Source organism: Amblyomma mixtum, chromosome 3 (genome assembly GCF_055824585.1).
Source record: "Amblyomma mixtum isolate Tamu chromosome 3, ASM5582458v1, whole genome shotgun sequence".
In the NCBI taxonomy this organism is placed as follows: Eukaryota; Metazoa; Arthropoda; class Arachnida; order Ixodida; family Ixodidae; genus Amblyomma; species Amblyomma mixtum.
In genome coordinates this window covers 340,372,865-340,399,744 of record NC_143014.1, presented here as the reverse complement: position 1 = coordinate 340,399,744, position 26,880 = coordinate 340,372,865, and the positions used below count along the sequence as shown (strand labels likewise).

The window sequence follows — 26,880 nt, the reverse complement described above, 5'->3', positions numbered from 1 at the left end:
TGCACTTAAGGAACCTAAAGTAATCGAGGTCAATCACGTTGGCAGCTGTTTTTCGTGCTATCTGTTTTGGACAGACGGAGCCGCAGCTGCCCTATTTATACCTTCGAGTCGACAACAGGGATGGGGGTGGGAGCACAAAAGAATTAGTGCACGTGTTTGGTGGCACCTGGCTTGATATGGGGATACTTAAGAAAGGAACAGAACTGATGGGGAAAGTGAGAAAAGAAAACTACGTGAATATTAAGCAAAAGTTGGGCATGTCTACGAACCCAATGCATGCAGGTAGAATAAAGGCGCTCTGCACAGAACTGGTAAATGTGCGCCGAACAGTCTCAAAAAAGTAGAGAGACAAACATTTTCGTACCGAGATTTTTAATCATTCGCGAGAGATTGCTTACATGGTTGATATGTGAAATCCGTCTACTCGCTATAAATATTTTTCAATGAATTTTTCTCCAATCTTGTTTCGCATTCACTACGAAAACGGTGACTCTGACGTAAGTGGGTGAGATTTGTAATATTCTCTATATAATACCCGCTTGTACATAGGTTATCGTTTCACATTTTCAGGAAGGCTTTCGTCAGTAATGGAAAGTAAACTAAGTGAGCCGGACTTGGAAATCTTCTATAAGATAGCCGCTTGTTCACGGGTTATCATTTTGCATTTTAAGGAACCCTTTCATCTCCAGCGGAAAGTAAAAGGGCGCTACAGCAAGCAATGTTTTCAGAAGAGTATTCTGGGGAAGAGGGGGAGAGTTTCTGCTTCTGTAGCACGCAGGCACATCACAAATATCCCCAGTGCAGGTGAGCTGTTTCGCTCATTTGCTAAGTTTACATGAAGCGACTGTGGACTGGGCTGCACAACCTTGTGGCAGCGCGAAATGACACTCCAACCAAATCATATTAGGCTTTGCCACTGAAGCGAGTCCGTGGAGTGTTGCAAAACGCGACATTTGATTACTTATTGCATTTTAACTTTTAAAACATCTATTTTAATAACTAGATAAATATGTTCTATGATCTGCATTATTTCAGCTACAGTTAAGTTCAAGGTTTAGTTCATTGACATTTCTAAGAAGAGAAAAATACTGACAAGTGGCGCTTGGTTAACGGGAATGCGCTCAAAAGTGGGCGAAATTCTGCACAACAGATTTTTCAAAACTGTACAGATCCATCAAGCTGACGCCATAGATTAACGAAAGTTTTGAATTATTCCAAATGGTTTCTGGTCTTCTAATTGGCTAACGCGAGAGAATTTTTTGGTTCGATTTATGAGGGTTTAAGGTCCCAAAGCGACTCAGGTTATCAGGGACGCCGTAGTGAAGGGCTCCGCAAATTTAGACCACCTGGGGTTCTTTACGTTGCGCTGACATCGCACAATACACGAGCCTCTAGAATTTCGCCTCCATCGAAATTCGACTGTCGCGGCCGGGATCAAAAACGTGTCTTTCGGGTCAGCCGCCGAGCGCCATAACCACTGAGCCACCGCGGCGTCGCAGAAGAAAATACCCGGGGACCAAAAGAAAGCGGAAATGAAAGAAAAAAGTGAAAATAGGGGCGGTGCAGAGAAAGCGCGAATGGAAATGATTAGAAGGTGTGTGAAAGGCAAGCGTGCCTGAGAAATAGCAGGATGGGCAGTGCGAAGACAAAAATAGAAGGATAACTTAAAAAAAACGGTAAGGGGTCAATAGGGGAACTGGGAAGAAGGAAGAGGACAGGAACGGCGGAGCGATAGGGGAAAACAAACGATAAGGCGGCGATATGAGCCATTTTTAAATAATTACGGCAGTAGCTGAATGTACCTGAGAGATTCTAAATTTCCTCTGATATGTTCATTCCTTGTGGTTGCAAGGCTTTCAATTTATGGATTGTCACTGCCTCTCTTTATTTTCGATCCCTTGCAGATTTGAAGCCTGATTGAAGAATGAATAGCTTAAGCTGATCGAAGTTGTCACCACGTTGATTCAAAATTTGGCACATACACTTAAGACTGCTCATGTGTGAGAAGGCGAAAGCCCGCCCGTTCACTTCGTGAACGAAGTCGTTCACTGTCCTTCGCACATGTTCACGCATAACCGGCCGCTATGACTACTTTCGGTGAACTGACATGACAAAGGGAATCGCGTTGCCACGCAGCCGGTAACTTCCCACCTCTACATAACTGTTCGAAGCACCGCCGCTGCGCCGCTGCGGACCTTCTGTTCCATGCGCTGCTGCCTGATGTAACCCGATGTCATGGAGCTTGCAATCCCACCTCTAAGCGGTCGGCACGACCCTGCGCAAACTTCGCAAACTCAGTCCTCGCCCTACCGCGGCCCGCGAACACCTGCCCCAAAAGCTTCCGTATCGGGCTGCATTCGGAAGAACCGGTGGTCTGCATGCGGGCGCTATATTTTATGGGTACCATCGACTGTTATCACTCATACAAACGGGTTTTCGCTGAATGAGGGAAGTAAGACTTTCCCCTTAACATCTTCCGACAATCCCTTCTGTACGTTCTTTGTTGTGCCATCTCGGTGAACTATTAGTCTGATAATCATTGATTGCCCGGTTTCTAACATATATTGTTTCTGTCAAGAACACCATTGAATCATGTGGATAACATAGACGACGCGAATTTAAAGCTGATGTTTATGTCGAAGACCTGTTTTCTCCTTCGTACGATGCGTACTGCTTGTCAAAATGTATTCATTTGAAAAAAAAAAAAAAAACTCGGTACGCTGGCTTGGCCATTCAGGAAGGTCCACCGTTCACCACATCCAGTTTTTCACAAGGGTAGAAGAGTGCTTCTGGTCGTAATTCCATGTCTTATATCCTCGAACAAAACATTTGAAACTTGGAGAATTCTATGATACTGATATAAAGAAATATTGAAGGTTGTAGTTCATTCGTATGATATATAGCAAATTTTTTCATTTGAATTGTTTCCATCGATCTCATCGAAAAGTTAAGACTGCCATTGCAAATCCAATGCGCAACGCTTTTGATGATTGCAGAAACGTTAATGCAAAAAAAATGGAAGACTGCCGTCGTGTGATCTGCGAATATCTTTATTGTTAGTGAAATTTTACATTATATGAAAAAAGTTCTTCAGAAGTAGTTTCCCATTAAAGTTTTTGCATGCTTTTGAAACATGCATACAAATTGAAAATTCTACCGCGCCTATGGAAGCATAGCCTTTTCAAGAATGCCCTGGTCAATGAATTCGCTCATGGTACATTGAATTAAGTCGCGGAGACAAACTCCACGAGCAGAGGACTAGCCCCGTGCTATTACACTGCCGCCTCTGTGGTTTAACGTGGCAACCTGATATAAGAGTCTGTAAAGGTTGCGTTTGGGATGACGTACAAAACGAATCCCATCATACCCGGGCGACGAGAGCTTCGACTGGTCTAATGAAATCTCTCGTCTCTATTCGTGACCTATCCACACTAAGTGTCCCTTTACCTATATAATCATGAAAAGCCCATCGTTTCTACAGATGTGGGGAGTTTCAGCTGGGCTCTTGTCGCTTAGTTCAGCACATTTCGTACGGCGCCTGCCAGTATGTGGAGTTTAGCCCTGATAACAGGGCTAAATCCCCGAAAATGTCGCTAACAGTCAGTCTAGCATTAACTCACGTTAACATAGTATTCTTTAGGCTCGCGCGAGCAATATCTTTCACGATAATTTGTTCAGTCCTTTTGGGGTGTGTCCTGCAAAAATCCGAAGTCCAAACCCTTTGTGAACCTCTATCGCTTCAAAACTTGTGAAGACGTGGACTGCGCTATGTGAAATCCAGTGAAAGCTAACGGTGTTTCATTCTGTACTTGTTTCGTGGGTAAATCCCTTTTGACCTTGATGACATTGTGTTCAATTCACACTGCGTCCACTACCTCCAAATGTATGCAGTAATGCATGTAGGCACAGAATACGTCACTTGAAAAGGACAGTAAGTTAAAAATCATTTATAAATGATATATAGTGAACGCATTGGGAAGCGCACTTGAACAGACAAAAGCGAAACACGAACTGCAGGCACGCAGTTACGCCCCCGACACCTGACTTTACCCGGTCAGCCGAGTCTGAATTTTCGGCCACTATACTGCTACACTGAACGCTGCGTCAGCCCCGCAGTTTATTGCCAAACCACAGCAGCGTTTATTTGGTGCCGCGGCTCTCTGATCGGAGCGTCTCTAGCGTCGCCTTCGTCTAGTCTCCGGCCAGAGTGAGGGGGAAGGGGAAGCCCATTGCGCACTATCGCCAGTTCGCACCACGTGACCCTTGTTGCCGGTGTAGTGCCGCCGCGACCGTCATCTTGTGTCTGCAGCTGCCGTCGCACCGTCGCGTTGGTTGACGGCATTGTTGCCACCTCTCGGGATTCGTGGGCTCAGGCCGGGGTTACTCGGAGGGGATGCACAGATATCAATAATGAACTATGATTTAGTCTCAGCTGTGAAAAGCTCCCCCTGCATTTTGTCCGTAGAAAAGGCGGCACACCGTGGGAATCGATTATGTGACCGTGTGTGTTAACTAAATTAAACTGGTGTCGCGTATTAGCTTGGACAGGGAAGGTTATTGAGTGACAGTGGTTTATTTTTATGCGCTTACATAAACACTAAAGATTTTTTTTTTGCAATTATCGACGATTGTAAGGTACATCGTGCATGCATTAAATTGCGTGCACTCACTGTGCACAGAATGATCCTTCAGTATCGCCTGAACTCGGTATGACTGGAATAATCATTTAGTATCGCGTGGACTACGTATGCATGAAATGATCGTACGTGCATTGCGTGAATAATCCAAGAAATGATGTACTGAAAGCGTCAGCTGCACAGTTTGAGATAAACGTAACATCTCTAGTGCATTGAGAGACATTATCTGTATTGTGGGTAATGTCGTAACGTAGACATGCAGGGTATTTTCACAAGTAATCTATCTTTTCGACTTAAATGAGAAGATGTCAATAAAAGCATGGAAAATATGTTATCTCTTCCTTCCATGTTGGCCCAGCGCTCTGATTATCATTGTTGACCAGCAGCGTGAACAATTTTACCATGTGCAATAACAATGAAAGGGTGTACGAAAACCCAACTAAAGCGAGGTGCGCGGCGGCGCCGCCGAGCACCTCGAAATTAACTATATACTACCCCGGGCGTAATATCCGCCTTTTCGTACAATCCAAGTTCAGATACGCCATCGCCGTATCGTTCAAGGTTTTTTAAACGAAACACAGCTAGAGATTTTAAAAAAGACGAAGCTTGTCGACGGTGGCTATATGGGCCGCTTTAAAGGATAAACCGCAACGTCCACTGTATACGTACAAAATAAGAACTATATATTTTCCCAAGTTCGTGAATGAGGTTAGCCAGTGCAAGATCATAATCGCGGTGAGATTAGAGGTTTTACTGATGCCTCTGTTCCTTTGCCATAGTTGGATCTGGTGCCCTCCTGCCTAAACCGCGAGTGTCCAACAAAGAAGTTTAGCACTACTCTGACCGTCCCTATCTGAATGCCCTATCACCATCATGTTGCTAATAGCATCTTAGCGAGCCAATCGAGACGCTTGTTTATGTACTGTTTCTTTCAAATGTTGCCAGGCTTCTGAGTTCACTTTTATGTCTTGTAGATTTCGTAAGACACCATAACTTCCCTGGAGCGGGAGAACTTAGCACGTCACTCCATAAGCGCTAAGGAGAAAGTGTCTTTAGTGTAGGGCTAAATAATCCGTTGCTGTCAAGCTTAGATAGTCCTCACCAGTTTAACGAGAGCTTCCTGGTATGTGTAGAGAAGCTGTGGCGTTGGAGCGAGCCAGCTTTGGTCATCAAATAGGGTGGCTTCAAGGGACTGGGACGGGGCGACTATGGTTTGAATGCGTGTGCAGCGCCCGCCAATGTATAAGGGCTATATTAGTATCCCCCGTAGTATTTTCAGCATGGGTGCGGCGGACTCTGCGGGATGTAGGCGATTCGGCGGTCAGAGGGAAGAGGTTAATTCGATCGCGTCGCCAACAAGTTGAGTAGCGATTGAACGGGGAGGCTAGACGCACTTCGATACACCGTTCGGGTTGCGGTTCTTTGAGGATGGTCTTGCGTTGGTCCTTAAGTAGGATTCCGGAGCCTTTCACAAGTTTGAGACGCCAGTGAGACCTGTGCTTCTCTATACCACGTGTTTTTGGGGGAAGCCCACCACTAATTTAAAAAAAAAATCAGCTTTTTAAAAGTGTTCCGCGGAGGCCAACCTCCCTCCTGCTACCATGAGTGCTTTCTTCGTGATTAGTTTGATCACATCCCCAAACAGGATTGTTGGTATCAAGGCTATCGTCGAATAGCATGTGACTGCGCTGGAGAGCATGGAAAGCTCTGTAATAGGGCTTAGGTTGAGTAAGCAGACGGGCGTAAAGGACTTCCACTGTGCGACTTTGTGGTTTTGGATGTTTTATGGGGCTTAACCTCCGAGAGCGACTCAGGCTATGAGGGCTGCCGTAGTCGAGAGCTGCAGACCACTTAGGGTTTTATTGAACCGCACTGACATCGCCGAGTAGACGGGTCTCTAGCACTTCGCCTCCAGCGAAATGCGGCCGCCGCGGCCGGATCGAACCCGAGTCTTTAAGGTCCGCAGCCAAGCACCCCAAGTACTGAGCCACCGCGGCGGCTTTGTTTTTGGATGTAACACGGGAATTCCACTTACAATGAGCGTCGGATACAACGAACGCAATCCTGGAGCGACCGTCATGCTCGTTATATTGGGCTTGACTGTATGTATAAGGACCTTACGCGGATTGCTATCATGTAAACGCCTACAACATAAACACTGCTGAATTAAATTTATTTGAGGATGAAAGTAATTGAAAGCCTTTTAAATTTCTCTCTGTTATGGTGATGACATCAGCATTAACTTTAGGCAAGTAAATCAGCTCTCTCCTCGACACATGGTTGAGAAACATTGGATGAACAAAAAGTAAATCTTAGTATTGGTCATAGGTAACGTGCCCGTGTGGTCAACGAAGTCTTTTTCACAGCGAGAGGTGCAGAGAAAGGGAGAAAGTACAATATATGGTTGCAAAATCTGCATTGAGCAAATCTACCGACGAGCGTCGGGCGCGCTAAATGTTGAGACGCAGTACTGGGTTAGCTATAGCTGGCCAAAGAGAGAAAATATTGCATGGGCAGGTGTTGTTGGATAATTTTTAATCGGGAATTTTTCTAGAAGCCTCTATCTGTAAACCACATTCTAGCTGCAGCGTATAGACTTCTAAAATAGCCCAGCGCATCAGTAACATGGTTATTTTAAGCAAGTGTGACATTTTCCCAAAAACTGCAGGCGTAGAGGTCACAGCGAACAGTTAGAACTGTCATTTAAGACTTCGTCTGTTTCGGTCGTATTGTAAAACGTAGTTCATTTTTCACTCCAAGGGGCTGAAGTATGAATTTCTTGGAAGCCCAACTTCAACGCGAGTAAGCGGCGCTGCTTGCTGTTGATAATACTATTCTATTTTATTGCCAATTTGATAACTATAATTTGTTTTGTCTCTCACTTCACAACAGGTCACCAAAAACGGATATGAATGGACAGAAAGACCGCACTTCTTTCTGTCTATGCTGCCTGTCTTTCTGCACTTTTTTAAGCGATTGCACTTCGACTATCTGGAGGCTTTTTCATTACAGATACTTCCTCCTCCTTACCGAGTGCTTTTGTTTGAGAATACGTATACCTAATGCATTCCGGAAGTTTCACGTAACCTCACTCAAGGGTTTTAAAAAAGCGGTATGCCACTGATAGGCAAAATCAAGGGCGTATTGTTAGCGTTGTCCGGTGCAAAAGGATTATTTATCAATTCTGCCTAATTAGTTAAATTACGTTGGTTTGGGCTAGTCGGTTCGTAGCCATGTTTGAAACAGAAAGACGCAAATGGGACGAGGACAAAAAAGCAACGTTCCTTCTATCTCCTCGTCCCATTTGCGCCTTTCTGTTTCAAAGATAGCGTAGCCTAAGCGTTACGGTGGCGATAGCCGTAACCTGGCCTTAGATTCGGCGCGCATGGACTAACATTAATTTGAAAGGTAAAAACGTAGCGCAAAGAGACAAGGACACAGAAAGACAGACAACACACGAAGACCGCAAGACCGCATGCTATTAATTCTGAAGAATTTAAAAGTTCCAAGTAGTACAAAGCGCGTTCCGTTCAGTTCTAGAGCTGTATGATTCAGAAACAGCTGGTCGAGTTTTTTGTAGCGATGTGCCTCCAACGTGGTCCCTATTGCTGCCAATTAAAGAAAGCGCGCGAATTGTGGCAAAAAAGAAAGGCGTGCTTGCTCTTTTGAGCGGTCAGCCTTTCCAATCGTGTTTTGAACGAATGAGTCATGTGGCCACCCAGTCGGGGTGGCTCAGTGGTTACGGCACTGGGCTGATGGCCCGAAAGACGCGGGTTCGATCCCGGCAGTGGCAACCGGATTTCGATGGAGGGGAAATTCTAGAGGCCCCTGTACTGTGCGATGTCAGCGCCCGTTAAAGAACCTCAGGTGGTCGATATTTACGGTGCCCTGCACTACGGCGTCCCTCATAGCCTGAGTCGCTTTCGGACGTTATACCATAAGAAACCAAACCGATTCATGTGCCCACCGCTCTCTGGAACAGGACGCACAAAGACAGCAAAAAAAGTGGAAGTTATCTTGGAAAACCTCACTTCGCCACTTCCACTTTTAATTTTTTTTTTTCTCTGTGATGACTGTGATGACCCTTGCCCTCACTTGCGTTTTGGCTTATAACTTATCTCAGACGATGACACGCACATTCCGTGCTCTACATGAAGGCGCTGGCGGACTTTCAGGGCGATGTGTCCGTCGTTCGCCCTGTAACCAGTTTAGCACAATTCCCAGCATCATGAACAACCGACTAGCCCGCATTCCTTACTTATGTATGACAGCTACGTCGGCAGCTCATTCCCACGCCGTCAGCGCGTGCGTTTCAGTTGTTCATAACACGGTTGAGGGCGCTTCAAAATGCTAGCCCAAGATAGCAATGAAGTGTTCTCTCTTTTTTTTGCATTTGCTACGGGTATTCTTTACAGTGGACATCCTCTAAGACGAGCATGAAGGAACCTGAAAATTTTTTCGTCGTATCAGAAGTTTGTCTTAACAAAAATGCCCCTAAAACAAAATGTGACCATGTTACATGTCTTCACATACAGGGCGTCCCAGCTAACTTTAGCTAGGGTTTAAAAATATGCCGCAAAGACGCGACCAAATACATGTCGCTGGCTATTGTATGGAGCAAGTCAGATTATATATTATATTGTGCTTAACTGCATGATTAGTATGGATGAATTAACCAACTTGGCCATCAAGGTGAAAAATTCTAATCAGAAAGTTGTAGAACGGTCCGCAAAACGTCCGATTGGACAGTTTCAAAATTTCCGTCTATTACGTCTATTTTTCCGCTCACTGCAGAAGCCCGCGAAATACACAAAAATACCACGTGGCACGCCCACTTGCGCACAGCGGTTGTAGTGCTCTCAAACGTTCCCCGTGTGAACAAACCGATCATTTAGCCTGGTGTGCTGCCGCTGAAAAGATGGCAGGGCTGCGACACAGCGGCTGGCTGTGGAGTGCGTTGCGCTCCACACAAATACGAAATCATTCAAGTCCATGGAAAATGCTACACGTCCCCAGGCTCGGTGGACATGCATAAAGAGGGTCACAAAATTAAAGAGGCGAATACTTCGGAGCTATAGCGCAAACAGGACAAGGGACTAAGAACGAGTAGACAAACACAGCGCTAACTTCCAACAACTTTATTAGAAACAAAAGCACAAGAATTTATACATCCATTTTTACCGTGTCATCCCAAAGCATGCGCAAATTCACTGCGAGCGTAGGTAAGCAATTTCTTTTTCTAGGTAAGCAATAGTGTCCGCATCCTTTCGCTGTGGGTTCAGAGCAACGGGTGGGCTTCCCGCTTAATCAAACCCCTCAAAACAACGCTGAACCAAATACGCCGCATCACCAAACACCGTGAAGGGATAAGAGAAGAGGACACGCTTAGGCTGGTGATTGCGCTCATAATCAGCCGAATCACCTACGGTCTCCCCTATCAAACCCTACCCAAATCAAAGTAGAAGCAGACTGATCCATTCATTCGGACTGCCTACCGCACGTCCTTGTAGGCCTACTCATCAACAGTTCTAATGACATGCTCTTAGCCCTCAGACTTCACAATGCTTTTCACGAATTACGGGACGCAGTCCTCAAATCACACAAGACCAGGCTCCAGACCACAGTGACGGGCACACAGATCCTCAAAAGGGTAGGAACCCCCGGAAGACCTGCGAGCGCCGGAATCCAAGCAATCCAGTAAAACGTCACAGCGTGAACGACAGAGTAAGACACACAGGAGCGCCGACTTCGCTGATCAGAGGGGCTCAGTTTTGCTACATCGGAGAGAGCTTCGCGAAGCATCTTATGCAAAAAGATGCTTCGGATTTCGCATTTGCGCGGGTACAGCACTTCAGCCGCGCCGCTTCTCCGGTGTTGCCGCGGTCGCTACCTCCCCCTTATTTGCATACACGCGCACGCATCGTGGAATGAATCACGGTTGATGTATGCTTCATGGCGCTGCAGTGGTGCCGACAACTGCGTCGCCTCGTTTACCTCCTGTGTCATACAGCTCACCTGCCATGTTGCGCTCGATCCTATATGGGCGCGCTCCCCATGCAGTCGTTTTTCGTGTCTGTTCTTTAAGTCTTTTATCTTGCGTTCCATAACGACCTTGTAGTGTGTATTAGTAGTGCATCACGGAAAGGGGTTAGTATGTCGAGTTTAACGTCCGGTACCTGCAGGTGAGCTAAGAGAGAGAGTGTAATAGAATGTTCTGGCTTAATTTCGGCCACCTGCGGCTCTTTAATGCGCAATTGACGTCACACTACAAGCAGATATTGTGCGTAATTGGGAAATTTCCGAAACTCAGCTTGACAGATACAGCATCGGTGACAGAACGGCTCTTCACTGCCGTGCGAACAACTTTCCTTCGTCATGTCCTGGTTTACGGCCAACGACAAAACAGTTCATCGCCTGCCCTCAGGTACGCAGCACCAGCATTCAAATAACACTGCACAGTAGCTGTTCTCACGGATGCCGTGCCGTCCCCTTACCGGCCACCATGCAGGTTCGTTTGTTGTCTGCGTGCCCCTGTCCAGTAATACTGACGGGTAGACGCAGACGACACCCCAAAAGGACGTGAGCAGTGTGCACACGACCAGGCATCAAGCGATATTAGCGGGCTTGTTCCTTCATTGAAACGTACTTAATACTAATAACATATGAAAGCAGAACAAGGGAACCGAAATGTGAACACAAATACAAACATTTATGAGGTCTAAGAGAAAAAATAAAAACGAGGTTTATTAACACTTCTGAAGCACCCGTATTGCACCCACAAAGTGAAATTTACATGCGCTCGTACCTAGCTTTTCACCGCTCAGGTCATCTCGTTTCCTTGTTTTTGATTAAACTTTGTCCACGTATCATTGGTTGCTGCTGGTGTATTGACCGATTCACGGAAAGAGGCCATCGTACGCTCAACGATAAACACGATTCCCTTTATGCGTTTCCTGGCTAGCGGACGAAGCGCAAATACGGCATCCCGTCTGCTTTTCGCCCGGTTGTCGCCCCAGCGTTTCGTTTCGTGGCATTGTCGACAGGTGACGCGGCGATGAGACTATTTCTGCAAGCAGGATAGGGTGAGGAGAAATTGTGCTCAAGTCAGCGCCGACAAGCGGAGGGAAGCGGGGAGAGGGAGTACAGCGCAATACTAAGCGCCGCAGGGCCGTCCATCGTTATATACGAGTGCGTTGCATATGTGGGCGTTGTATATGTGTACGAGCAGACGGTACACATATACCAGTGCTAAGCAAATGTTTAGGGGAATCCACCAAGGTGGAGTAGATTTGTAATAAGGCAGTAATTACTCATTGCCATCCACCCAAGCGCAGCCATACGGCTACAAAGGAAAGCTATACAGCTTTCTCAGAAACTTCGCAGTTAAAGAAAAATTCGTCCTGGTCCGGGGTTCGAACCCGGGACCACCGCTACACCGGAGCAGTCGCTCTACCAATTGAGCTAACCGGGACGGCAAGCTTATGGTAGGGCGAGAGCGAATTGATCAATAACTCGAAGTGGGAACAATGTTGGTCAAATGTTTAGGGGAATCCCGCAAGGTGGAGTAGATTTGTAATAAGGCAGTAATTACTCATTGACATCCACCCAAGCGCAGCCATACGGCTGCAAAGGAAAGCTATACAGCTTTCTCAGAAACTTCGCAGTTAAAGAAAAATTCGTCCTGGTCCGGGGTTCGAACCCGGGACCACCGCTACACCGGAAAGCTGTATAGCTTTCCTTTGTAGCCGTATGGCTGCGCTTGGGTGGATGTCAATGAGTAATTACTGCCTTATTATATACCAGTGCTAACTACAACCGATTTTATCCCTGGAAGGTGACGCCATATATAAGGCGAAGTGATGCGTGAAAAGGACGGGCAAGATATATAACAAGGATTTGTGACACAGCCAGCACGCAGAACGCATGCGCAGGCAAGCAGAAGCACAGCACACCAAATCTAGTTTATTTCGTTTTTCTTTTCCTTTCGTCAATTGTTAGCCGCTTCTAGAAAGTTAACCTAAGCGGCAAAGAAAGATAAAGACGCAGTTCTGAAGCACTCACTGGCAAGTTTCTTTATGTGATAGACTTATAAACTAATCCGTGCCGTCTCGTCTGTAATCTTGCAAAGAATCTTTGTCCCTTCGAATTGAAGCGCACATCGTTGGCTTTTACTGACGTGCTCAACTAAGTGTGCGCAGTTGTCATCTGGGTTACTTTAAATTTTTGGGCGTGTTCTGCGAAGCGGTCACTGAAGCAACGGTCAGCTTGGCCGACAATAAACTGCCCACGTGACATGAGGATAAAGTATACCAGTCCAATGGAACACCTCAAAGATGCAGTTTCATGATATCTATGCATCGATGTTGTTTGACACAGCAAGCGCGTGGGGAAAACTTTCACAGAGTGTTGGAAGCCGAGAACAGAACAGGCTCGCCGTGGATTCTTCCCGCTTTTTATAGACTGGGCTAGATTTGCTAGATGTAGGGGACAACCTCAGGCCTAGAGGGGCTTTCTGACATTTTTGAGAAATTTTCATGCAGGGCTTCCGACACGGCAGTCAGGAAAGAATAGGAAAACACTACAGCTAAAAGCCCGCTTATCTGATCATTAAAACCGCGAGCATTTTGATATGGGCACGCCTTTCAGAGAACAGATTCTGTACACAGCGACTCTATTGCCCATTTAGTTGTTTTTGAGAGCACCGATACGTACTGCAACAAATTCTTATGGCACGCAGGTGATAAGCATGGTAAACGTGTACTTCGCAAAGTCCTAGTTTAAGGTCTAAAAACTGTTAAGGAAGAAACGCCGGTTAGTTCATGGGTAAAACTCCATCCAAGACCATGTTTCTTAAAAGTAGCTACTTTAGGGGCGTAGGTGAAGCAGGCCTCCTACGTAAAAGTACAATAAAATTATCCACATACCTAAAAACCTTGAAAATGCGGCCCTCCATTAAAATTCCACTCGAAAACTTCTCTATCTTATCTAGTAAAATGCCACAAAAAATAGGAGCCACACATGACCCATTTCAGATACCACTGCGCTAAAAAAAAGGGCTTGTTGTAAAAAAAACAGTAAGAGTAGAACTGAACTAACTGAAAATAATGCTATAAACTTATCAGTGGACAATTCTGCTGCGGTCTCAGAAGACACATCGCTGCTTTGTTATGTTCATTCTTTAACAGACAATAGATGTTGATCTTGAGGCACGGATTAATACAGGTCTTGTGTGTCCACAGAAAAAGCTAATATATGCGTTCTACTTCAGAAACTGCGCGAGATCAATTCACTTCTTCTTGAGGAAGGTTGGTTTAGCTGGTAGGGCTTAACGTCCCAAAGCGACCCATGCTGTGAGGGACGCCGTAATGAAGGGCTCCGGAAATTTCGACCACTTGGGGTTGTTTAATATGCACTGAAATCGCACAGTACAGGGGCCTCTTGAATTTCGCCTCCATCGAAATCCGACCCCCGCGGCCGGCATCGAACCCATGTCTTTCGGGTTAGCAGCCGAGCACCATAACCACCAGGCCACCGCGGCGGACCAGGACTTAAGTTATCACCTCTGCTATTAGTGACGTCCCTGGCAAGTGTAATCGCTTACAAAAGTAAAAAAAAAACTTAGTCTTTAGGCTTAGTTCCCTTTTCTTAACAGGAACAAAATTCTTATTCACTGCAGCTAGCGCTTTCTCACTGTAACTTTCTTTCGGTAAACTACAAACCCACTGTCATTATCAGCGTCAACAAGCATCACGTCATTGCTGTTGAAAAAAGAAACCACACCGCTCAACTCACTCTCACCGAAAGTCCAGATCTTTCGCAAGCAGTCGGCACCTTCAAGAAGGCAGTTATCCCGGTCGTCATGTTTCGCCCGCAGGGCCACACTTCGGTCCATTTGTTCATGTGCTGGAACACCTGGCTACACACCATATCTAGGAGCCTTCTGTCGAAGACGCCATATATTCTCAGGCGGCACGGAAGCATCCCCCAGGACGCTACTTTTGTTTTGTCTTGCGTCTTTGTAACCTTGCTTCCTAAACGAAAGAGGAACTGGTTCAGGATGCATTTCCTCCTGCACTGCGTGAGTTGTGCGGCAAGTCGCTTCAGCGATATAAGCGTCCTGAAGGCGAGTCACTCAGGGTGGTCTTTTGAGCAAACCAAGCGCAGCCAGTCCTGTTCCGCAAGCTTCACTCTGCACAGCCTTTTGACATGCCCCCACGATGGTTTCACGGAGCCGAAGAGAGCACTTACTTAAAGTTTTATGCCGGCCTAACTGGGCGTTGCGTCAATAACCGTTTAGGACAACACGCTCTAAAATTGAAAAAAAAAATCTAGATGACAAGTACGCACTCTTAGTTACGCACCGAAGTAAGTGCCAAGGATGTGTGGTTCGGTTCGAAGGGGCTAAGATTCTTGGCAAGAGTACAGACAAGACAGCGTGGATTTGTTCAGAAGCCTGCCACTTTATGAAACATGGAGCAACCCCTGTTTATCTCTCTTTGCCGCTGCGTTTGACTTTCTTTAAGCGGCTAACTTTTGAATTTTTAATTTAATGAAAACAAAAACTGAAGGAACTTGATTTGGTGTATTATCCTTCTGCTTGCCTGCGTATGCGTTCTGCTATGTTGGCTGTGTCTTCAATCCTTGCTATACAGGGTATTTCACCTAAGACATTACAAAAATTTAAAAAGTAGGTTTTTTGAGTTAGAAGAGCGCTTCATTCAGTGTAGCATTGTTAGCGGTGAAGTGGATCAGAAAACTTCTGACGTGCTATCTAGCAGGCTGTTTAAGTAATATTGCGTAGTTAAATTTTAACTATTACGGTAGGGCTCTTTAGTTACTAAGAGGGGTGTAGCCGATCGTAATTAATATCCATATCAGTTTTTAGAATTTCGAAAATGCGGTTACCCTCGGCGCTGTGGCCCAACAAATTTTCGCTATTTCGACGAGTTGCGCGCGCTGGAGAGGTTGCTTCGCCTGCAAGCTTCTCGAAATCGCATGTATTTTTACGCGATATGGCCAAAATGTTTGGGCCACAGCGCCGAGGGGCCCATGTTTTCGAAATTCTAAAACTTAATATCGGTATTAATCCCGGCGGGCTAAATGACTCTCAATGATTAAAGAAGCTAACGTCAATAGTTAAAAAATAAGCTATTCCATATTAGTTAAACAGCCTGCTAGTTAGCACGTCTTAGCTGTATTATGATGTACTACACCGGTGGCAATGCTATGCAGAAAAAAACGCTCTTCTAACTCCAAAAGCCCATTTTGAAAAATTGTGGAAATTCTTAGGTGAAAAACAACGTATATTTTTCCCATCATTTCCATTCATCGCATTTCCTATACCGGGTGTGTAAACGAAAACTTCAAAAACTTGAAAAAAGAGGTTTTTGGGGTAAAAATAAGGCTTTTTCGGTATAGTATTACCAGTGTTGGCGGACACAGAAATACCGGTGAATCGTCTAAAGTAGTAGGATGGTTAACTGATTTTTAAAAATCAACTTTTTAAGTATTAGAGTTAGGCGCCTAGTTGCAATTCGAGATTTGTAGCCGGTCGTTAGAACTAGCCATATCAGTTTTTAGAATTTCGAAAACGCGATTACCGTCGCCGCTGTGGATCGACAAATTTTAGCTTTTTCGAGTAGTTACGTGCACTCGAGGGGTTGCTTTCCCTGCATGCTTTCGAAAGCACATGCATTTTTTCACGACGCAGCCAAATAAAATCAGTTGCCAGTAGCGCTTATGTGTCCCGTCTCCTTATGGTTAACTATGCGCTATAACTGGTCAGGGTTCGGCGCCTACTCAAAGAGCTGGAAAGAGATACCGGAGCAGTGTATATGGACGTGGCAGCCTACCCGGATGTTTTTGCGTCCGCGGTAGCAGCCCTGGACAAAAGTTTCTACGAGGGTCTAATGGCCTCTATACTAGCCGAGAGCCCAGCCACAGCAGAGGTTACTGTAGTCGCACTGGCTATCAAACATATGGATAACATCGGTGCTCTTCTTACATCGTCACTGTCTTTCAATAAGCCTGTCGTTATTACGCGACAGGCTTACCGCCCACTCGAGCGGCGATCATCTTGGGCGCCAGCCTAAAAGAAGATTATCACATTTCATACACTCAAGGTCACGAGGGCCTACAGCGAACAAGAGGGTTTACGCTTTAGCTCGGAATATTACGAACCGAGCGCAGCTGCCTACCCTCAACTTCGTGTCCGTACAATACATGTATTCAGAACGCCTCAAGACCCAGCGGCTTGACCGCCGCTTTTCTCCACCACCAAACAGGCGCCTCAACGCAGAGGAAGCCGACGCCTAGCGTCAAATTCAAAACAAGTACTTTTCCGAACCTTCCAAAAGATACCACAAAATCCATCCCATCGAATACCAAAAACATGGGCCCTTGGTGCAGCGCTACTCCGACACTATTTCATATACCATGGGGGTGTCAGGCTAAGCTGCCACAGTTACAGAGGTCCAACACGTTACCCGAGTAGTGGGAGGCACAACGGACCAGCGTCACCTTGCAGAGCCAACGAGCGCTCATCCAAGTGATGCGATCGTAGGCCAAGGCCACCGAGGTCCTGGGATGAGGACTCAAAGCACCAGCTCAGTCTGCACCCTCCTTTGGTCATTTAATGTTCGTGTTCCTTCTCCTACTGCTACCGCGTCTCAGCTGACGGCCCTGGTCCTTCTCTCCCTGCGACCTTGGCTAAGCGGCGCGCACGGACTTACGATTCGAGAAGTACTTTGGTTTGGGCTGGTTGGTTCGTAGCCATGTTTGAAACAGAAAAGGGGCGAATGGGACGAGGACAACAAGGAGCGTGAAGCAACAGGACAGGCGCCAACTATCAAGTCAGGTTTGTTGCACCACACCCTGCATTTATACGCAGCACTCAGCCCTGTCACCGGAGCCGAACACCAGGAAAGAACCAAAGTTAACAGCAAGAATCAACATACAGATTACAGGTGAACGATGAGAGCGGCAGGAAATCACATCAGTGCCATAGACACGACACCTAAGAAACCCCAAAAAAGCACCTAACGTGAAAGCTCCCTCACAAAGCAGAAGCGCACGTGTTAGAAGAAAACACGGCACACATTTGCCCTTAAATTTCTGACCTTCGTGCGTAACAAACCAAGACAAGTACTGTTTTATGCGACAAGTACTGTTTCAAGACATAGTACTGTTTCATGTGCACCGTTTTTCCCACCTTCTTGTTGGCCATTTTAGTTTTCCGTTGTCACTTGTTTTGTTTATGCACGAAGCTCAGAAATTTAAGAAGAAATGTGTGCCATGTCTTCTTTTGACATGTGCGCTTCTGCTTCGTGAGGCAGCTTTCACGCTAGCTGCTTTTTTTTTTCGTTTCTTAGGTGACGTGTCTATTATGCTGAGGTTTTTTCCTGGCACTCACCTGATTCGCCTGTAATCTGTATGCTGATTGTGGATGATAGTTTTTGTTGTTGGGTGCTCTCCTTGTGTTCGGCTTCTGTGATACGACTGAGTGCTGCGTATAAATGCAGGGTGTGGTGCAAAAATTACGAGGAACTTTAGCGGCTAAAGTGCTGAACGGCGAAAGCCTGAGTGCTGCATTCTGCTACGCGATTGTTCACTTCACATTCTGTTGGTGCATTAATTAACTGCCGATTAATGGCGCTTAAGCTTCGCCTTTAGGAGTGGAACGCGATAGCGTGTTGTAGCGCTGCCACGGAGTCCATTGAACGCCACCACCCGTTCGGCGCGATGCCTTGCCCTTTGAACGCAACGCTTTTTAAGGAAAGGAAATGGCGCAGTAATTTTTTGTCGTCTCGGTGGACACCTGAGCCACACTGTACAGGAAGGGAGGGAGTGGAGTGAAAGAAGAAAGAGGGGCCGTAGTGAAGACAATGAAAATTGTATTTGAAGAAAGGAAATTACGCATTGACTGTCTCGCATATCTCAGTAGACACTAGTCGAGAATTCTATTTGAGGAAAGGAAGTTGCGCAGTAACTGTCTCACATATTTCGGTGGACACCCGTCAAAATTCGCGCGTAGTGACATCACGACAATTTGGACCAATCTGAAACGCGGATAAATACGCTTTGCTCGTCAGTAAATTGGTTTTTGAGGAAAGGAAATGTATCTGTCTCGCATATCTCAGTGCACACCTGAACCTCGCCGTAACGGGAAGGGAGGAAGATGGGAGTGAACGAAGACACCGTATTCACTAGTCGCACCTTTGTTCATTCCAAATCATCGAGCTGGCATGGCGGAGTGGTAGCGTGCTCGACTCGCACTCTGGAGACCGGGGTTCGATTCCCAAGCTCGGCCAATTTCTTACTCGGTTTTATTTATTTATCTGGTCTGACTAGAAAGGTTAATTGGACTAATTGCACTAACTAAACTCAGTCAAACTTACTTGGAGCATCACTATACGATCCCTTTAATTGGTTGCATGGTTAGTAGCCAAAGTACAATTGGCCCCGTTTGAAATTCGCGCACTGTGACGTCACGACCGTTTCGACCAACTGAAAAGCGTGACATTTCTGTCGACAGCTCCTGCTTACAACGATGAGGCATTAAAGGCTTCCGCCTTAATAAACCTGAGTTGTTATAGGAGGCGCCTGTCCTGTTGCCTTACGTACCTTCTTGCCCTCGTCCCTTCGCTCCTTTTCTGTTTCGAATATGCTTACGGTTCGAGATGGTTCAAGCCCTGACGAAAATACAGGGAGCTGCAGCTCCGGATCTTATTCCCTCTCTCAGCGCTGCTGCCCGCTTCTGGAAATTTCGTGTTTGGTTCTTCGACAGCGCTATATAGTTAATACTCACGTTATAACGGCTTGATTAATGGGCTTCCGCATTTGGCGGGCGGCGATCGTCTCTTGACTCTGCCCCCATGTGGTCTGAATGAACCCCTTCATGGAATTATTATGTTGAAGGACCGCTGTGCCAGCCGTGGCCCGTGGCATTTTGCAGTGCCGTTCTATTTAGCTTATACCGAATCGCGCTTCCCCCGTTTGCTGTCATTTCAGCTATACAGCAGTGTGTGAGATTTTGTGTTAAAAACTGTGGCGTAAGAGCAAATGTTGTGTAATATTGTGTGTTACGAGAGCAGCTATGATTGCGCTTGATGGTCAATCGCTCAGAATTCAAAGAATCTGACAAAGAACAGGGGAGATGGCGAAAAAGGCCCTGAATCACGCTGCAGACCCAACTGAATTCCAAGCAACTGCATTAGCCCCCTGTCAGGCGGCAAATTTAATGTAATTTCCTACGAATTACATTAGCCTGAGTTATTTACTACGAACTAAATCAGCCTCAGTTGAAGTGCTTGCTCGTGCCGTTGTCACCTGACTAAAACAGAATGCCATTTGCAGATTTTTCCAGTGTGAATTAGCAGGAGGAGAGGCTCAGCTGTTAGCTCCGTGGCGGCTGATCGCTATGAACGCTGCCCAGCCTAAACCCATGTGCAGCCTAAACCCATGTGAAACACCCAGGTGTTTCGTCTGCAGGTCGCCTATGGTTTAAATACCGCAGGAGCTACGCTCCAAAATTACATTAGCGAGAAGCGTAATCGTCGGCCAATGTTTTAAGCCTCAAGTCAACGAGCAGTTGCCCTACGAGCCTTTTAGTCTGTGGGAGCGGACGCGTTGCACGTGAAGCGCACGATGACAAAATGTAACCATGTCAGATCTCTGTGCCTGCGAAGTGGCGATGGTGCCCTGCTTTTTCCTCACTGAGAAGCAACCTTGCCCCCAAGCCCCGCTTCACGTAAGATGGCTTCCTCACAGTATTCACGTAGATGCGCGGAAGCCATCTTGGGGGCTGCGCTTTCTTATTATTATATCTTAGTATTATATCTATTTTTTATTTCATTGCAGGGTAGCATACTGGGCATCGCCCAGTTAACCTCCCTCCATTTGGGCTCGTTTCTCTCTCTCGTTTCATCGGCAGTGTGGTGCGAATGCCCTGTGAGTGCCATTAGGTGGAAGCAGCGTGATTCGCGGTCACTCCAGGATCTAAGAGCACTTGATGCTGGGCTTGTTGGTTTTGGTTCATATTTAAATAGGTTTTAGGCGCAAAAAACAGATGAGACACATAGGAAGGTAACAGTACGAAGCGCCAACTTCCAACTGATCAGTTGGAAGTTGGCGCTTCGTACTGTTACCTTCCTATGTGTCTCGTCTGTTTTTTGCGCCTGAAACCTATTTAAGTATCACTGCAGGAGTTCGTCTTATCCGAAAAAACGCCCGAAACAGTCTATCTTAAGCGGATGTTTTAAAACTAAAATTTGTGTTTGGGCTAGTTGATTCATACTTCAAGAACTGCACGAAACACAGCAGAAACACAGAATATAGGACGGGCGCTCGCTACCGACTGCAAAGGCAGGTTACACGAGTCACCTGCTTGCGCAATGTTATACGCCTCAATTACTTCCATTTCGATTTTTTTTTACATTAATTCTGAAGGAAAACCAGCCAGATGTTCTGAAATTTTTATATTATCCAAGAATTTGTATTAACCGAGTTTGTCTGAATGAGAGGCTACTGTATATGCCGGAAAGCTGGACCACGAAGGAGGTCGCTGCAGAAAACACAATCGGCTCTTTCTGTACCCTCTCAAGAACTCATTGGAACGGGCTTGGGCACAAAATTAACTCTCAAATTTTCTGTAATTAATCAGACCTCATTGCTCAGAATTTTTAACAATACTCTTTATTGCCCCACACGACGCGGCACATTATTTCGTTGGCTGCAATGTACCAGTTTTTTTTTTTTTTCAGCCGGGCTCACGTTACGTGAACCACCCTTTAGAGTGGGGCAAGTTGACAATATCGACACGGATTGCAGATTAAGCGCTTTGTGATCGGGGCATTTTCTCGCTGCGAAACATTTTATCCGCGGCTTGTGGAACTGTCCAACTATTTATGGCCCTATACTTACCATGTGTCCTCTCGCTTTTTCTTGCACGCTTTCTGCACAGTAGCTGTAATTTGGAAATGTCTCGGATGTCGGATCTGTTTTGTCCACGTGTAAAGGTAATTTTTATGTACTATCGAGGTAAAAAGTCACTGACCCCTGCTTTGCTCGAGCACACGTTCCGCTGGCCTCTGTGGAAACCGGCGCCGTGCGCCCGCCATTGCGCAAAGCAAGCCCGGGCTCTCTGACATGTCGCGGCTTGCAGCATGATTCATCCTGGCTAGCCCGGCGCAGTCCCTTTCCCCTCTCCTCATTAGCGTCGCATCGAGACTCAACCGACGATTTGCCAGTCACCCTTTCCAGGCTGCAAACTTTCAACGCCCGAACACCTCTCGTCCAGTTGTCCAGTTGTAACGATGACCAGTGGTGTGACTTGATTCGAAGGGCCGGCTGCTGCAACCGTCACTGTAGGCTACTGTAGGTCACTGTAGGTCACTGTAGGCTATAAAAACAGAACCGCTGTCAGTCGGAGTAGACGACGGGTAGTACACGAGCCATCACGCCAGAGAGATGCTCTCCAGGGGCATCGCCCTACTTTGTGCTAGACCGTGGTGCTCCCGGCTCCTGTGTGCCGATTATGCAAAGCCCTTGTACATACTGTACATAAACATTTCGTTCACTCACTGTCGCCTCGACCGTTTCTTCGCTGAGCTCTGCGCAACAGTGGCAGCAGGCTGAGATGCTCCAGTCCGAACAGTGGTGACCAGACTCGGAGGCCCAAGCGTAACAGTGGTGGCAGCGGTGGGGTGTCCAATCCCACTACCCCCCTCCAAGTTCCGAACCATTCCGCACTGTACGCAGCCTGACAATGCACTCTTAGTGTCGAGGTCAGCGCTCTGGGGCGGTCTCCATACCAGTAGTGCATCGTCAAGTGGCATCCGCGTCCAGTTCGGCACGGTTCAAAACTTGGAGAGGGGGTCAGTCACTTTCGTCCGCTGTGGTACATCACGTTTTCAGGCACATCCAACCAATGTGCTAGGGCGTTATTGGAGGTGAATACTGCAGTTCCGATATTTTATTCGTACATAACGAATGGAACCCTGGACCGTGGGCAAGACCAAACGGGTACTTTGAGAAGAGGAGATTAACGAAAATAGCGTGAAAAGGTTTTGCCGATCATTTTTTAAGCAAAACAAATCGGCAAATCGGAGTAAGCCTCTCAGCTGCCATGTTTGGTCGTTGTAGGTAAAAGGGCGAAGACCTGGGGTGAAAAAGTCGCTTTGGCCTGCATACGCTCTCTCGAATCTTTTTCCCCACTTTACCAAAGTCACTGGTGAATTATCATCTGAAATACCTTCTCACCAACCATTATCACGTGAAATACCTTCTTAAATATTTGCGCCGGTGCCGGAATATAGCTAAGAAATTCCAAGTTTCATCTTGATATGCTGATTCCTGCTGCTTGTAAGGTTTTAAAATAATGGATTAGGGATGCTTGTCTGTATTTTCTATCCCTTGCGGATTTCAGTTCAGTTCAGTTTCAGTTTAGGGATGCTTGTCTGTATTTTCTATCCCTTGCGGATTTGAAGCCTGACTGAAGCATAAAGAGTTTAAGTGCGTCGATGTTGGGAACTCGTCGATTAAGATGTTCCGACACAGCATTCTGCACGTTCCTTGCTGTGTCAGCTCAATGTCCATTAAGTCTGGCGCTCACTGATTGTCCGGCTTCTACGATATGTTGCTTCTGAGAAGAAGAGCATTGAAGCATGTCGATGACAATAGACGACGCGCAGTTAAAGCTAGTCTCTATATCGAAGATGAAGTCGCTTGCCGTGCTTTTAACAGTAATGTCGCTTTGTAAATGCTGGCATGCTTTGCATTCTGTTCGAGATCATGAGCTCACTGTTCACAGGGGCTCCTTATCGAGCGTAGCGTCTACTACGATACCTCTCAGGTTTGTGTTGCGTCTGAATGTTACCCTTGGTGTATGAGGAAATATTTTCTTGAGACGATCGTTGCTGGTTAAAAAATTAACTATTTTAACAAAGAACCAACATCTCAAAACACAGTTCCCCATGTGCCAAGGTTGCCCAGACAAAGCCCTCTTGTCGAAACATTGGCGAGCACCCTGAGGCTTTACCCTCCGTTGCCCACTTTTTTAGCGCCCTCTCTCTACTAGGAACGACATACTATAATGTAAGGTCCTCAAATGTGAGGTGTTTGCTCGCTCTGTGTAGTAATTGCCACTGCACAAAATAAAAGCTCCTAATTGCACCATCACTTGAGATTTTTTTAGGAAATTGAGATTGGAACTTGAAGTGAATTTTAACAAGTAGCTCTACTGAGAAGTTGACTTCGACTGATTTCTCTTAGAGCGCAACATCATTGACGTTCTATGATTTCTTTCTAATGCTCATATGGGCAGAACATATCTGAGGTGCTCATTTTCAAACCTGCCATTTCTATCTTTAAGTCCATGCTGGCTTCCGATGCTTTCCGTGCCTGATATATTGGCAACCCCTTTCCGTAGTTGGTTATTCACTTCAATGCCTACGCAAAACTCATTAATGTAAAAATCTGCAATCCATTTTTTGTGTCGAATATAGAAACTTTTAGCCAATAACTTCTCAAACTTGCATTGATCACATACAGCGATGGGGCTTCCCATGCGTCCTGTTCACGTGTCCCCAAAATTCAAGCCTGTTTTCGTGCTTCGTAATGCCACACTCGCTACAGATCAGACTCTATGTTGTTGAGTTGTGGCTGCTACCGCTGCCCTTTTAAGCGGAAAGCTGAGGTCGAGTTTAGAACGTGCATAACAGTGTCTTCTTCCGCTAAAGTGTCAATTTCAGGTACTGCTTACATGTACTTTTGAATGCCCTCATAGCAGGCCAGCGTATTCACGTTTAATGGATTTTATTTTTGTTTTATTGCTTTCAGGAATCCTCGAAGGTTGCTCTTGTCGCAGTCCTGTTTCTTTGCCTTTCACGTAAGCATTCTATGTCTTTTCTGCTTAGTTTCACATACTGCCGTTAATACATGTCAAGCATATACCAAGCACGTGTGTTCCCCATTATGCCCGTGCTACTGACAAACTTTACTCTAGAACCTAGCCCGCTAGCTGACGGAATAAGATTGAAAGTTTTACTTTGCTCAGCTGTGTTACTCTTTCTTATATTTCTAGAGCCTCGAGGTTCTGGAAGCAGAATTAATGATACATTTGATCAGTCACTAAGAGAGTGTTATTGCATTTATAACGTAACTAGGATGTAATTTACGGGTACTTCAGTGGTCCATGCTGGGCCTTTTGTTATTTAAATTCATATTTTTTTCAATATTATCCAATTATTGCGCCTTGTTTTCCGTTGACTGCCGAATGCTCATGTTATAGTAAACCTTTAAGACAGGTTGGTCGAAGAAAATGTGAGAGAAGGTGTGCATGAAATGCGAAAATGAACATTCAGAAGACTGTTTATTTTGCGCGTCCACTATCTCTTGTGCGCAGCAAATGATGTTCACAGTGGGTCACGTACATCTATTGTAATTTAAAGCTTTACTATTCGGCTTAGCGAATTCGCGAAAGGCCCTGTTCACAGAGTTTTCTCGCGATGTACTCATTACTACATGGAGCTCGCATACTCAGTTTGCTGTTAACCTGTTCGCAGTAGCCAGCGCTTCCTACGTCAGAATTACTGATCTCTTAGCGAGCAAGCTATGAAGAAAAGAAATTTTGTCTAATGTAGCGATGAGATCGGAAGGCATTCGTTGGGGAAAAAATGTTTTGTATTCTGGGCCTTGAAGTTGGTTCAATACCTCCATTAGAGCTTTAAACAACTCGGACTAGGTGGATAAAATTGGCAAAACGCTCAAGGGTGACGTAGTGATTTCTCAAATATGAGCAGAGCTAATAAAATGCTGACATTGTTTTTGAAAGTAGCGACATTAAATGGTATGTAGTTGAGGTATTCATTTTTTTTCGCTTATTCCCGTGTAGTATCGGAACCAAAGGATGAACCTGAAAGCTTCACACCGAATACATCGCTAACAAAGGTGCAAATAACATGGAATCCTTAAAAGGCGCTTATAACTTCTGAACAGAACAGTAAGATTCTAGCTTATACCATCCAATCGCATCATACCATACGCTCCCATTTTATGGCATCTTTTCTATTTTAACGTTACTTGCCTGAATGAAACAGTTCCTAGAAACAATTTTGTCCGTCAAAACCACACTCACTGTCAGTGTGCCCATGCTGAACTCCTTACTATAGTTTGTTTGTGTGTATAAAAAATAATTTCACATTTTCCTGTTCTTTGCGCCCAGTACCTATTAATACGTTCACTGCCGTATCGTCTTGCATCTCACCCTTTAGCTCACTAAAAATTCAGGGGGCACTCTGACTGTCTAAACTCCGTAGAGGCGAAAGTGTTTTCCGCACTACTTTGACTGCCTCTGCGGCACTGGTGACGTCACCACTGGATGACGTCACACATACTTAATGACGAATTACTAAGTAATGATAAATTACTAATTAATTGCCAATTATTGATTAATGACCAAATGCAAATTAGCTGATAATTAATTGCGCTTAAGCTTCGCCTTTAGGAGTGGAACGCGACAGCGTGTTGTAGCGCTGCCAGGGAGTCCACGGAACGCCACCATCCGTTCGGCGCGATGCCTTGCCCGTTGAAAACACCTTTGAACGCAACGCTCTTTGTGGGAAGGAAATGGCGCACTAATTTTCTGGCAAGTGCATTTGGGAGACACTTTCACGAAATAAACAGCAGTTTACAAATATCCCTCAAAAGGAAGGTATAATTTAGCTGTCTCTTTCTTAGTGGTACTAACCCATGGAGCAGAAACTTTAGCGGTGACGAAGAGGCTTGAACTTAAATTGAGGACAACGCAGTGATCTACAGAAATAAAATTTAAAGGTGTAACATTAGTAGACAGAAAGTGACCAGAATATATCAGTGAAGAAGCGGGATTCAGTGGCACCTTAGTTTAAATCCAGAAAGTGGATGAGCATGGGCAGGCCATTTAATGCGAAGGAAAGATAACCGATTGACCCTTAAGGTAACGGAGTGGATTGCAAGGGGCGCAAGCGTAGCAGTGGGTGTCCGAGATTCAGGGGAGCGGATGAGATTGGTAAGTTTGCAGAGATATGGTGGCCATAGCTGGCAAACGAAAAGGTTGATTGAAGGAGTACAGGCCTTGACCTGAAGTGGTCATCGTTAGGCTGATGATGACGATGCTGATAAAAGGTGTCATTTTCCGAGGATGTGGAATTGCAGTCGGAAGGAGACAGAACATATAAAATGGATGGAGCATGGAAACAACTCCACT

The 26,880-nt window shown here is 45.8% G+C and overlaps 1 long non-coding RNA gene across 1 annotated transcript in view; it reads left to right on the top strand.

The window, feature by feature from the left end:
* Positions 1-26,880, top strand: part of LOC149356125 (uncharacterized) — a 176,692-nt gene that overhangs the window by 113,246 nt on the left and 36,566 nt on the right. Inside the window, exon 2 of the long non-coding RNA XR_016289792.1 lies at positions 24,474-24,522. This is a non-coding gene — a long non-coding RNA (uncharacterized LOC149356125). The remainder of the gene's footprint in view (positions 1-24,473; positions 24,523-26,880) is intronic.